The sequence below is a fragment of the Plecotus auritus genome, assembly GCF_963455305.1.
Source record: "Plecotus auritus genome assembly, chromosome: 2".
Taxonomy (NCBI): domain Eukaryota; kingdom Metazoa; phylum Chordata; class Mammalia; order Chiroptera; family Vespertilionidae; genus Plecotus; species Plecotus auritus.
The window spans coordinates 188,762,583-188,778,066 of NC_137771.1; positions in this window are offsets into that span (position 1 = coordinate 188,762,583).

A 15,484-nucleotide genomic window follows, 5' to 3' on the forward strand; every position below is an offset into this window, starting at 1 on the left:
AGAATGAGGGTTCCTTTTTCCTCACAACTTGTCCAACACTTGTTTTTATCTGTCTTGTTGATAATAGCCATTCTAACAGGTGTGAGATGGTATCTCATTGTAGTTTTTTGTTGTTGTTGTTGTTTTGTTTGTTTGTTTGTTTTTTGCTTTTCCTAATAGCTCCTGAAGTTGAGCATCTTTTCATATAACTGTTGGCCATTTGTATGAATTGTATGAGTTCTTTATATATGTTGGATATTAACCCTTTGTCAGAGCTGTTGTTTGCAAATATCATCTCCAATTCAGTTGGTTGCCTTTTTGTTGTTAGTTTATTTTCTGTGCAGAAACTTTTTGGTTTGATGTAGTCCCATTCATTTATTTTTGCCTTTACTTCCCTTGCCTTTGGGGTCAAATACATAAAATGTTCTCTTTGACCAAGGTCCATAATTTTAGTATAGTACCTATGTTTTCTTCTATGTAATTTATTGTTTCAGATCTTATATTTAGGTCTTTTATCCATTTTTAATTAATTTTTGTATGTGGGGACAAACTGTAATCTAGTTTCATTCTTTTGCATGTTGCTTTCCAATTTTCCCAATACCATTTATTGAAGAGAATTTTTTTCTCCATTGTGCATTTTTAACACCTTTGTCAAAAATTATTTGCCCAAAATACATGTGGTTTTATTTTTGGCCTTTCAATTCTGTTCAATTGGTCTGTATGTATATTTTTTCTGCCAATTCTATGCTATTTTGAATATCATAGTTCTGTAGTATAATATGAAGTCCGGTAGTGTGATTCCTTCGGCTTTGTTCTTTTTTCTCAGAATTTCTTTGGCTCTTTTGTGGTTCCATACAAATCTGATGATTTTTAAAATTTTTATCTTTATTGTTGAAAGAATTACAGAAGTCCCTTTTTTTCCCCATTGACCCCCTCCACCCTGTCCTTGCTCACTCCATCTGATGAGGGGTTTTTTTTGTTCTATTTCTTTGAAAAAATGATATTGGGATTTTGATGAGGATTGCATTAAAACTGTATGTTGCTTTGGGTAATATGGCCAGCTTAATTATACTGATTCTTTCAGTCCATGAACATGGAATACCTTTCCATTTTGTTGTGTCTTTTTCAATATCTTTTAATATGCTTTGTAGCTTTCAGTATATAGGTCCTTCAACTCCTTTGTTAAGTTTATTTCTAGTTATTTTATTCTTTCCATTGTGATTGCAAAGGGAATTCTTTTTTCCATTTCTTTTTCTGATATTTTATTGTTAGTATATGGGAAAGCAGTGGATTTTTGTACATTGATTTTGTATCCTGCAACTTTACTGCTTACTTATTGTTTCTAATAGTTTTTTTGGTGGTCCCTAGCATTTCCTATTTACAGAACTTGTCATCTGCAAAAAGTGAGTTTTACTTTTTCATTCCCAATTTGGATGCCTTTTATTTCTTTCTCTTGCCTGATTGCTCTGGCTGGGACTTCCAGAAATATGTTGAATAACAGTGGTGAGAGTAGGCATCCTTGTCTTACTACTGATTTTAGAGAAAAAGTTTTAAGTTTTTACCATTGAATATGATATTAGCTGAGGGTTTCTCATATATGACCTTTATTATGTTGAGGTACTTTCCTTCTATACCCATTTTATTAAGTATTTTAATCATAAACAGATGTTGTATTTTATCAAATGCTTTTTCTGCATTTATTGATAAGATCATATAATTTTTATCCTTTGTTTTATTAATGTGGTCTATCACATTGACCAATTTGCACATGTTGAACCATCCTTGTGCCCCTGGAATGAACTTGGTCATGATGTATTCTTTTTTAAATTAATTGATGTATTTGATTTGCAGTATTTTGTTGAGGATTTTTGCATCTGTGCTCATCAGAGATATTGGTCTGTACTTTTCTTTCTTTATGTTATCGATGCCAGATTTTGAGATCAGGGTTATGCTGGCCTCACAGAATGTGTTAGGAAGTATTGCCTCTTCTTCAATTTTTGGGAAGAGTTTGAGAAGGATAGGTATCAAATTTCTTTGAATGTTTGGCAGAATTCACTAATGAAGCCAGCTGGTCCTGGGCTTTTATTTTTGGGGAGGTTTTTGATGGTTGTTTCAATTTCCTCACTGTTGATTGGTTTATTTAGATTTTCAAATTCAATCTAGAAAGGTTATATATTTCTAGAACCTTATTCATTTCTTCTAGGTTATTGAATTTGGTGGCATAGTCTTTCCTAATATTCTAGTATGAGTCTTTGTATATCTGTGATGTCTGTGGTAACTTCTCCTTTTTTGTTTCTGATTTTGTTTGAGTCTTTTCTCTTTTTCCCTTAGTGAGTCTAACCAGGGGTTTTTCCAATTTTATTAATCTTTTCAAAGAACCAACTTTTTGCTGTATTAATTTTTGTATAGACTTTTTGTTCTCTATCTCATTGAATTATGCTCTAATTTCTATTATTTCATTTCTTTTGACTTTGGGTTGCTTTTGTTCTTCTTTTTCTAGTTTCTTTAAGATGTTAGGTTGTTTATTTGGGATTTCTCATGTTTCTTGAGATAGGCCTGTAATGATATAAATTTTCCTCTTATTACTGCTTTTGATGCATCCCAGAAGTTTTGATATGTTGTATTGTCATTCTCATTTGTCTCTGTATATTTTCTGATCTCACCTTTTATTCTTCTTTGACCCAGTCATTTTTTTAGCAGTATGTTGTTTCAATTCCATATATTTGTGGGTTTCTTTACTTTCTTTTTAATGTTGATTTCTAATTTCAAGGCATGTGGTCAGAGAAAATGCTTGGTATAATTTCAATCTTCTTGAATTTCTTGAGGCTAATTTTGTGACCTGAGAATGTTCCATGTGCATTGGAGAAGAATGTATAATCTGATGTTCTGGGATGAAATGCCAATAAATGCCAATTATGTCCATTTGGTCTAATGTGTCACTTAAGGTCAATATTTCTTTATTGATTTTGTGTTTGGATAAGTTTTCTAGAGCTGTCAATGGAGTATCAAGGTCCCTAAGTATGATTGTATTTTTGTCAGTTTCTCCCTTTAGTTCTGTTTTATATATTTATGGAATTACTAGAGGCCCGGTGCACGAAATTCGTGCACAGGGAGGAGGGGTGTCCTTTAGCCTAGCCTGCACCCTCTCTAATCTGGGACCCTTTGAGGGATGTCCGACCACCCGTGGCCTAAATGGGCAGTCGGACATCCCTCTCACAACCCAGGACTGCTGGCTCCCAAGTGCCCTCCTCTGCTGGCCTGGTCACCCCTAACTTCCCACAACTGCCCTCCCCTGCTGGCCATCTTGTGGTGGCCATCTTGTGTCCACATAGGGGCAGCTATCTTTGACCACATGGGGGCGGCCATCTTGTGTCTTTGTGTGATGGTCAATTTGCATATTACTCTTTTATTAGATAGCATATAAATTTATATATTTGGGGCTTCCCTGTTTTGGTGCATATATATTGAGAAGTGTTCTGTCTTATTGATGTAGTGTCCCCATTATCATTATAAAAATGTCCATCTTTGTCTCTTATTACCTTTGTTACCTTGAAATCTATTGTATCAAATATAAGTATGGCTTTTCTGCTTTTCTGTGGATGCATTAGTTTGGAGACTCATTTTTAACCCTTTCACTTTAAATAAGTCTGTCTTTGTCTTTGCCGCTTATATGTGTCTCCTGAGGGCAGCATATGGTTGGGTTTTGTATTTTGATCCAGTCTGCTACTCTGTGCCTTTTTATTGGTGAATCAGTCCATTTACATTTAGGGTAATTATTGATGTGTAAGGGTTTTATCTTTTGTTTTCTAGTAGCTCTGTGCCTCCATTGGTTCTTTGTGTTCTGTGTTTGTTTGTTTGTTTGTTTGTTTGTTTGGGGGGTTGGTGGTATTCCAGACTTCTTTCCTCTGTTTCCTCTTCTTTTAAGTTATGTGTCTCAGTTTTGAATTTTTGTGTGTAGTTTCACCATTAGGTTTCTAAAAAAGAAAGTTTCATATATAAAATCATTCTTTTTCTTTTGAATGCATTTGATCTCTATCCTCCCTTGCAAATTCAGACCATTCCCCCTCCCTTTTTATGTTTTTCTTGTCACAGATTATCCCTGTTTATCCTATAAGTTTATTGGTGATCTTAATCATAGTTTTGTGACCTTTTGTTCTTTGTTTCAAGTAGAATAGCACCCCCCGCCCCCCCGAGTATTTCCTACAGTGGATGTTTTCTGGTGATAAATTCCCTCAGCTTCTGTATTTCCATAGCTTTGAAATTGGATCTTTTTGTGAACGTAAGTGAAAATAACATCAAAAACACTATTGACTATTCTTTCTCTCTCCTTCTGTCATATATATTATCTCACACAATATCAGCTATATCATCTCACACAATAGTAAGTGCCTAGAATTCTCAATATTATTACTTATTAACTTATCTCCATGTCTATATGCCTTTTTAAATGCTTATATTATGTATGCACATACACTAGAGAGCCTAAATTCATATGACAGAGCTGAAAGGGTCTTTAAAGACCACCTGGTTGAGCCTTGGCTTAAGCCCCCTCATTTTATAGGTAAAAAAAATCACTGAGGCTCAAGGAGTTAAGTGCCTTTCCTAAGATCACACAGCTGGCCAGTCAGTGTTGGCACTAGCACTTAGCTCTCAATCCAAGGATTTTTCCACTTCGTTTCTACAAAATATCATAAATGTGAATATCAGTATATTTCATTAATTAAAATTAGCAACAAATACAAAAGGCCATGGTTCTTCTCGCAATATAAATTGGAAGAGGTCCTCTTAGGGAATAATGATTTTTCTGTATATTAGCCAACAGTTGACCACTGATGTGATGTGTGCAGGCTGAAATTTACCCACATTTAGAACATTTAAGTAGTTTAGCACTTCATTTTGAGATGATCTGCTAAGGTCTACCATTACTAGGCTACTTGTCCTCTCTAGATAGACCATAACTTAAACCTTTCAATAGAAATGAGATAGAAAGAATTTTAGTCTATTGACGTATCACATATCATTCAAGTATTATCCAGATATTTTTATAATGATTGCAGCCCTCCAAAGCCCTGTTTGATACCCTAACAGTCCTGTACTCTGGAAATGATATAACTTGTGTGGTGAAAGGGGTGAGCATAGGAGTTTGCCAGCAATGTCCAGACAAGAAAAATTGTAGGACAGTTCCAGAAAATGGAGGGTAAATTTTTATCTATTTTAGACCTTCACTGGGGCAGGAATTGTGTGTCTATGGGTCATTCAATAGGGTTCTTTTTACCTTACTCATGATATACAGGGATGACTTTCTAATGTCTTTGCACATATACATGTGTATTTATGGATATCACAACAGTAAACAAGCAGGATTTCTAACAAAGAAGTTTTAAATACAGATCTGTAGGTATTTCACCTTCCCCTCTCTCATTGCAGACATGCAGTCTTTCTCTTTGGAATGGGTATATGGTTGCAGTACATGGCTTTAGAGCAGTAAATCGTTGTTCCAATCTGTCTATCCATTTTCTTCCTATGAGAAGAAAAATCAATCATTATGTAGGGGCTCTTGAGCCTTATGGAAAGGATTTTTCTCAATGGTTTTCTATAACAGAAGAATAACACATGTCCATTTAGTGATTGCACAAATTTAAGCTATCATTTCTCTTTTAATCAAGCATATTTCTGATCTTAGTTGCCATCCTTTTCCTCAAACTTTTGCTTACTCATTATTTACTGAATTATTGCCTAACTAGGGGCCCAGCACGTGAAATTGCGCGAGACCCAGACCTGGCACACTGTGGGACCCAGTGTCAAGTCCCATCAGTGCTGTGGGACTCACTGTCAAGGCACCTCTGGTGACCAGTCTTTGGTCATTATGGCATTAAGACCACTGGGTTTTTATTATATAGGTATGTTCTGGGTACTTTTCTAGGCATGTTAAAATGAAGACATATAGTACCTGTCTTCAAGCAGCTAATTGTCTTATAAAAGTGGCAGGCTGGTAAACAAATATTTGTCTCTGTATCCCTAGAATAAACAACCCAAACTCAAAAAGGCCTACAGTTTCAGTGCCTCTCACATTGCTCTTTGTGCTTTGTTCCCCTTGTAGTCCATTGAAGTGTTTATCTTGTTTTAAAACAGCTATGCCTTTTCAATGCTCTCTTTATAAGAACATGAAACTCAAACTAATTGGGAAAAGAAGTCCCAATATTTGCCCTGGCTTTAAAATATTTTGTAAAATATGGAACTCAACACGAGCCTCCTGGTTTTAAGTTTTTTATAAAAATTTTTTTTCACTGTTTATTAGAAAAATTTTATACAAAAACTAGAGGCCTGGTGCACGAAATTCGTGGACGGGGATGTGTGTCCCTCAGGCCAGCCTGCACCCTCTCCAAACTGGGATGCCTCAAGGGATGTCAGACTGCCGGTAGGATCGGGCCTAAATGGGCAGTCGGACATCCCTCTCACAATCCAGGACTGCTGCTGGCTCCCAACTGCTTGCCTGCCTGCCTTCCTGATTGCCCCTAACTGCTTCTGCCAGCCAGCCTGATCACCCCCTAACCACTCCTCTGCCAGCTTGATTGATGCTTAACTGTTCCCCTGACAGCCTGTTTTCCCCTAACTGCCCTCCCCTGTAGGCCTGGTCACCCCTAACTGCCCTCCCTTGCAGGCCTGGTCCCCCCCAACTGCCCTCCCCTGCAGGCCTAGGTCCCTTCCAACTGCCTTTCCCTGCAGGCCTGGTCGCCCCCAACTTTCCTCCTCTGCTGGCTTGGTCACCCCTAACTGCCCTCCCCTGCAGGCTTGATCACCCTCAACTGCCCTCCCTTGCAGGCCTGGTCCCTCCCAACTGCCCTCCCCTGCTGGCCTGATCACCCACAACTGCCCTCCCTTGCAGGCCTGGTCCCTCCCAACTGCCCTACCCTAATGGCCATCTTGTGGTGGCCATCTTATGTCCACATGGGGGCAGGATTTTTGACCACATGGGAGCAGCCATATTGTGTGTTGGAGTGATGGTCAATCTGCATATCACTCTTTTATTAGATAGGATAGAGGCCTGGTGCATGGGTGGGGGCCAGCTGGTTTGCCCTGAAGGGTGTCCCGGATCAGGGTGGGGGTTCCCTTGGGATGTGGGGGGGCCTGGGCGAGGGGCCTGTGGTGGTTTGCAGGCCGGCCATGCCCCCTGGTGACCCAAGCAGAGGCCCTGGTATCTGGGGTTTATTTATCTTCTACAATTGAAACTTTGTAGCCTGGAGCAGAGCCAAGCCTTCTGCTTGCTCCATGGCGGCAGCCATTTCTATTGGGATTTATGTATCTTCTATAATTGAAATTTTGTAGCCTTAAGCGAGGCCTGGGCAGGCCAGGGTGTGCAGAAAGCTTGGCTTCCTCCATCGCCAGGGGCAACCCTAGCTTCCTGCTCTTTCCAGCTCCATGGCTGCTGCCATTTCTGTTTGGATTTATTTATCTTCTATCGTTGAAACTTCGTAGCCTTGAGTGGAGGCTAGGCCGGCAAGGGCAGGTGGAAAGCTTGGCTTCCTCCATTGCCAGGGAAACCCAAGACTCCCTCTTGCTCTCTGTGGCCATAGCCGTCTTGGTTGGGTTAATTTTCATACTTGCTCCTGATTGGCTTGTGGGCGTGGCTTGTGGGTATAGCAGAGTGATGGTTAATTTGCATACTACTCTTTTATTAGATAGGATGGCATAATGAACTATGTACTCATTACATAGCTGTAATTATAACCAGTCTGCTAATCTAGTTTCACCTATACCCACCCCAACACTTTTTTTCTTTTAATGGAAAGTGCTGGTAACAATTTAAAAAAGGGTTTTAAAAAATCAATTTATAACTAATGAAGCATATAAGGGTGAATGCTAAAATAATTATAAAATAAGTATATGTCATATACCCTATTATATTTACCATAAACACTTTATACCTTTAATGGAAAAAATAGATTAAAAAAACAAACACACACAAAATAACATTATCATACTTAGCATAATTAATAATAATTCCTGAATGTTATCTAATACTTTGTCAATGTTTGATTTTCCTCAACTGTCTCAAGAGCTGTCTTTTCACACTTGATAAGGAACATATATTAAAACTAGTTTATTGTTCTTTTAAGTCTCCTTTAATAGATACAAGTGTACTCTGCCCTTTTTAAAACTTCATTTACTTTTGGGGGAAAACTATAGAATTTCCCACATTCTGGATTTGGCTTATTATCTTTGCAGTATAAATTAGCATATTCTTCTGTCTCCCTAATTTTCCTCCTTAAAATTAATAAGATTTAATTAGCTCAAATCCTTGTCTCAGGAATATTTTATAGGTTAAGCTGTGTAATGTCTATTGCTTTATATCCTGTGGCACATTAAATTCATTTGGTCTACTTTTGGTGACATTAAGATTGATTACAGGGCTCAGGTGTCATTAACTGAGATCCATTCATTATAATTTCCCATTAGCCATTCACCTAATGGTTTTAATAACCACTGTTGATTGTTACCTAGATCCATTATTTCATTAGGTATTGCAAAATAGTGATTTTCTAATTCTGTCATTTGTTCTGCAAGTATTAGCTGTGAGTCCTTTATTAAAGAAGAATTTTCCTTCAATAGGTCTTTGGGTAATCTAAAATACAGCTCATACAGGAAAGGTAGAATAAATACTTGATCTCTACCTTTATTTATCAGTTTTCAAAATAATGAGTTGTTGCTTTATTTTGCTTTTCTGCTGGGTCCCTATGTTGGTTTAAAATATTACTATACTATTTTTCATCTCCATGTAGCACTTCTTTATCTTATATTATTGCTTTTCCATGACATCCTGATGTGATTTCAAAAAGGAACATTCCCTAAGTCTTCTTGAGTCTATAAATCATGATTCTCTTAAAAATTCTTTTGCTTTGTATGAGTGAGTAGGGAAAAGAAACCACACTAGATTTTTCGGTCTTTAGTCAGTGGAAATGTAATATAGGACATTGGTTACAAAAGCAATAGGAGCTCTAAAGAAGTAAAGAGGGAAAGATATTAGTAACTGCAAGAAGTTACTACCCTTCTTGAATGAAGGAAAAGGAAAAGGGTGGTATGCAATGCCCTCAAGAACTTCACCACAAAATTACTGCAGCAACTGAAACCGACGTTGAGCCAATGTTGCTACCACCAGTGCAGGAAGCCTCGGACTCACAGCCCCACTGGTGCTGCAGTGGTTCAGAAGACCTCTCTTCTTTAGACTCGACACATTAGTTAAATAATATGGTATTTATCTTTCTTTGACTGACTTATTTCACTTACCATAGTACCTTCTTGGTCCATCCATGTTGTCTCAAATGGCAAGATTTTATTTATTTTTATGACTGTATGACTAATATTCCATTGTATATACGTACCACATCTTCATCTAACAATTGACACCTAGATTGCTTTCATATATTGACTATTGTAAACAATGCTGCAATAAAATTAGGGGTGTATTATTTTTATTTTCTTCAGATAAATACCCAGAAGTGAAATTTCTGTGTCATGGAAATTTTTTTGAGGAATCTGCCTATTGTTTTCCATAGTAGCAGCATCTATCTTATCTAATAAAAGAGTAATATGCAAATTGACCACCACTCCAACACACAAGATGGCTGCCACAAGTTGCCCAGCAGGGGAGGGCAGTTGGGAGGGACCAGGCCTGCAAGGGAGGGCAGTTGGGGGGGACCAGGCCTGCAGGGGAGGGCAGTTGGGTTGACCAGGCTGGCAGAGGAGGGCAGTTAGAGGCAATCGGGCTGGCAGGGGAGTGGTTGGGGATGATCAGGCTGTCACGCAAAAGCGGTTAGGGGCAATCAGGAAGGCAGGCAGGCAAGCAGTTGGGAGACAGCAGTCTTGGATTGTGAGAGGGATGTCCAACTGCCTGTTTAGGCCCGATCCTATTGGCAGTCAGACATCCCTCGAGGGGTCCCAGATTGGAGAGGGTGCAGGCTGGGCTGAGAGAATTTCGTGCACCGGGCCTCTAGTATATATATAAAAAGCCTGAGACTGTAACGGCCATAATGACCATAATGACCGGTCACTATGACCTCCACTGTGGCCAGCAAACTGACTGATCAGGGGATGGGGCTGGCTGGCCAACCTCATGGCCCCTCCCCACTGCCGGCCTGCCCCTGATCAGACTCTCCCACCCCAATCAAAAGCTGGCCTCCGGCCAAACACCCCCTCCCTTCACCCAGGCTAGCGCCGCCCCCGATCAGCCCTCCACACCACGATAGGCCCACAGCCCCTCCCCCTGGCCGCCCACCCCTAATCACACCCTCGCATCCTAATAGGGGGCAGGGCTGGGTGGCCAAACTCCTGTAGGCCCTCCCCCTGGCCGTCCCACCTCTGATAGCATCTGCCACCCAAATAGGGTGCAGGGCTGGCCCGCCAACCTCCTGCAGCCCCTCCTCCCACCCTGCTCCACCCCAGATTGGCCCCCCACCCCATCAGGGGCAGGGTTGGCTGGACAATCACCCATGGCCCCTCACCCAGGCTGCTGGCCCCTGATCGGCACCCCCTACCCCATTTGGGGGTGGGGCCGGCTGGCCCACCGCCCACAGCCCCTCTCCATGACTGGCCCCACCCCCAACCAGCCCCCCAACCCCAATCAGGGGTGGGGCCCGCCAGCCAACCTCCCGCCATCTTCTTCTCCTGACAGGCCCAGCCTTGATCCACCCCAATTGGGGCTGGGCCAGCTGTACCCCACCCATGCATGAATTCGTGCACTGGGCCTCTAGTTAATTTATAATATCAACAGAGCACAATGGTTCCTTTTTCTCCACATCCTTGCCAACACTTGTTATTTGTTGTCTTTTTTATAACAGCCATTCTGATAGGTTATATCAGAATGTTAGTGATATTTCATTATGGTTTTGATTTACATTTCCTGGGTAACTAATGATATTTTACTAGTATATTTATTTTTGATACTATTACAGATGTCCCCCACTTACCACCCCCCATGGTCCCCCTTCACCTAGTCTCTGCCCCACCCCAGGCTTATTTTCATGTGTCTCTGTGTATTCTGTTGAGAAATGTCTATTCTGGTCCTCTGCCCAGTTTTTATTTTAATTATTTGTCTTATGATGTTGAGTTGTATGAGTGCTTTTAGAAATTAACCCCTTATCAGAAATGAGAGTAGTACTTGGCTGAGGGATGGGCAGAAAAGATGAAGGAGATTAAAAAGTACAAACTCCAGTTATAAAATAAGTCATGGGGATGTAATGTACAGCATAGGGAATCCTATATAATAAACAGGTAATATGCAAATTGACCATCATGCCCTCACAAGATGGCTGCCTATGACCAGGCTGGCAGGGGGGCTAGTGAGGGATGACCAAATGACTGAACAAGCAGGCTGCGTGGGGCAACCAGGCCGGCGACGGGGGTGGGGGGGGGTGGGGGGTGCAGTTGGAGGCCACCAGGCTGGCAGGGAGGGCAGTTAGGGGTGATCAGGCCAGCACGCAGAGGCAGTGAGGTGTGATCAGGTCGGCAGGGAGGGCAGTTAGGGGTGACCAGGCAGGCAGGAAGGTGAGCGATGGGGAGCCAGTGGTCCAGGATTGTGAGAGGGCTGTCTGACTGCTGGTTTAGGCCCAAGCCCCAGGATTGGGCTTAAACCAGCAGTCAGACATCCCCCAAGGGGTCCCGGATTGGAGAGGGTGCAGGCTGGCTGAGGGGACCCCCCCCCCATGCATGAATTTTGTGCCCTGGGCCTCTAGTAGAGTCAATAATGTTGTAATAACTATATATAGTGACAGATGGTTACTAGATTTATTATAGTGATCACTTTGTAAAGTATGTAAATGTTGAATCACTATATTTTATACCTGAAATTCATATAATATTGTATGTCAACTATAATTAAAAATAAATTAAAAATATATGAAGGTGAATTTATCAAACTTTTCCTTTGTGGCTTTTAAATTTTATGTTAGCTAGAAAGAACTTATCCAACCTTGGACTTTTTTATTCTCCTATTTTTAAACATTTAAACCTTTATACTTAAATAATTGATCTATTTTGAATTCATCCTGGCATAAGGTATAAGTATGATTCCAATTTTATTGTCATATACAGCTACCCATTTCCTCTGCAGCTATTTCTTTGAATAATCCATCTTTTCCCTGTGGGTTGAACACCTTCATAATCCACTAAATTACTTAATTTATTTGTGTCTATTCCTGGACTTTGTGTTCTGTTCCACTGCTTTGTCTGTTACAAGTTTAGTTTAAGTTTTGCTATTTTATAACATGTTTATCACCTGGTATGGCTACTTCTCCCTTGTTAGTCTTCTGTTTAATACTTTAAAAGCTTTAGGACCTCAAGAGGTTTTGGAAGTACAGGTCTAGGCCATCTTTTGTATGTCTGTGCAACAGGAAAGGCATTGGATGAGTCTAAGTTCATGCAAGCATGCAGTCAATACCCAATGTCCAGACTCTTTTGCTGGATGCAGAGAGAATCACAGTAAACTGGTAATTCAAAATGGTGCCTTTTATAGGCATCATCATTTAAGAAACTCAGAAAATGTTAAATAAATGTTGCTGCATAAATTCACTCCCAATTCTGCCTCAAACTGAAGAATCAGGAGATGAGGGAGCTGCCATTTTAGAGAGTCAGACAGAAAGCCAACAAAGATTAAGGAACAAAAATGGATCTAGCATTGGATCTAGAACAAGGCACCTAGATCTTGAATCAATACTACATTTATGAAAATTAGGCCAGGAACTACATTTTATTCCCATTTGGGTAATCTTCAGTTATCTTCCCTAGTTTGAATGTGCACATGATTCAGTTTTAGTTATGATTTATTAAGTTGTTGCAGTCTGCTCTGGGAGAAAGGAGGCATTCTTAAAAATCCTTCCAAAATTCTGCCATAGATTGCCTCCATGAAAAGCCTGTTTTGTCACTTACTGGCTGTGGAACTTAGAGAAGGTATATCAGCTCTCTGTGTAACCCCCACCGCCCCCCCCCCATTTCTCCTTTCTGTAAAATGTAAGTAATAATAGCCTACTTAGTGGGTTGTCTTGAGAACTAAATGAGATCATATGCCAGCCCTTAGCACAGTGCTTGGCCTATATTAGGTACTAAATAAAGTTACTGTTAACTATAATGATGATCAGTGTATCACTTATTTTAACAACTAAGTAACCATATGATGAAATTTTTATTTTCACTTTACAGAAACCAGGGTTTTATGTCTTTTCTAATTTCCCTAGCTATGCTGTTACTAGAAGGGTGGTATTCAAACCTTGTTTTGAGTATCCTATCTAATAAAAGAGTAATATGCAAATTGACCATCACTCTAACACACAAGATGGCCACACCCATGTGGTCAAAGATGGCCGCTACAAGATGGCCTGCAGGGGAGGGCAGTTGTGGGCGATCAGGCCAATAGGGAGGGCAGTTAGGGGGTGACCAGGCCTGCAAGGGAGGGCAATTAGTGGTGACTGGGCCAGCAAAGGAGGGCAGTTAGGGGAGACCAGGCCAGCAGGGAAGGACAGTTGGGGAGAACTAGGCCTGCAGGGGAGGGCAGTTGGGGGGACCAGGCCTGCAGTGGAGGACAGTTAGGGGTTACCAGGCCAGCAGGGGAGGGCAGTTGGGGGGGACCAGGCCTGCAGGGGAGGGCAGTTGGGGGTGACCAGGCCTGCAGTGGAGGACAGTTAGGGGTGACCAGGCTGGCAGGGGAGGGCATTTAGGGGCAATCGGGCCAGCAGGGGAGCAGTTAGGCATTGATCAGGCTGGCAGGGGAGTGGTTAGGGGGTGATCAGGCTGGCAGGCAGAAACGGTTAGGGGCAATCAGGCAGGCAGGCAGGTGAGCAGTTGGTAGCCAGCAGTCCTGGATTGTGAGATCAGGCCTAAACGGGCAGTCGGACATCCCTCAAGGGGTCCCAGATTGAAGAGGGTGCAAACTGGACTGAGGGACACCCCCTCATTCATGAATTTCGTGTACCGGGCCTCTAGTATTACAATAAAGGATTCATGCTGTGAATCCTAAAATTATGTGTTTTCTAAACCTGATACTGACCAATGTAGGGATCTTCTAGCTTTTTCTTGTGCTTCTTCTATTGATTATGTCTCCAGTCAAGCTTGACCCAAAATCCTTCATCACATTTAGAACCAGCCTGTATTTCTTCCCCTCAGCACTTCATTATATTTCCTCAGTCATTCTCTTAAATGCTGAAACATAATATCACTAGTTGTAACTGTATTCTAGAATATCTAATTAATTTTGAGGCAAAGCCTGGAGGCTTTTTACCAAGGTCTTCAGTATTTTATACTTTGTTCACATGCCTTAATAAAATGATAAAAGTGAAATCACTTCTGGAATTTTAACACCAAAAGGTCTGCCTTATTCAGCCTTCTGTTCCTTGTTATACCTAAAACAAATAAATCTTCCCCATATCTAATGAGGAAGTTCAGCATCAAAAATAAGTAAAAACTCCAGGTTATAGTCAAGGATGGAGTTGAGATAAGCTCTAAGAAGTGTCAGCCATTCATCCCCTGGCCAGTAGAATATGTAACTTAGCTTGTTGACCTAAGAAATGCTGGACCACATGTAATGAGTAGTTCAAGGAATGACTTAGTATTTCAGTGTCATGGTGACGGTAAGAAGATAACCTCATTTCTAAGAGCTCCATATGGAATAAGGTAGATGCAGGAGGTTGTGGGTGAGTGGTTAATTTTTTAGGGTCCATGTTTCAGGACTTTTTTCAAATTTTCTATCTGTCTATCTATCTATCTATCCATCCATCCACCCATCCAGCTATCTACTTACCTACATATTCATTTATTTGTTTGTCAATGCATTTGACAAACACAAAACTTCTGGGGAAAATATGGCTAAGGCTAATTAGCGCCCTTTCCCCCCCCCCCCTATTATTCTTAGTATCATAGTACTATGCTGGAATCTAATCTGAAAGATTTACAAAACCTTGGAGGAAATAAAATAGGAGTCAAAGACAAACTCAACTCAAACTGGTCAAATAATTGGGAACTTACTGGGCCCATGTAAATGAGAAGTCCATGATAGAGCTGAAATTGGTGCCCAATTTATGAAATAGGTGCATAGTTTCCCAGTGAGTCTAGCAAATATTTCAAGATTCACTCTAATTGAACCAATTTTGTTTATATGCCTATCCATGGGCCAAAACAAGGGAATATACAGTTTTGATAGGCTTTAAAGTAGGAGTTAAAGTCATCTTTCCACCCCATTCCATACCCAAAACTATGTGAATTGAGAGTAGAGAAGGTGTGGTTTCCTATGGAATAATGAAAGTGACATTACCGGAAGAAGAGGGAAAGGATGCCAGGCAGGCAAACAAAAATATTTACCATACGTGGTCCAAAATGTGATGACACATGTTCCATTATTTCATTCATTCATTCAAACATTAAGAAAACAGAAAACATTAAAGCACAGTCTCTGCTCTCAAGGAAATCATAGCGTTTTGAAATCATCATATCAATATATTTTTATGATATATTAGGGTCCATT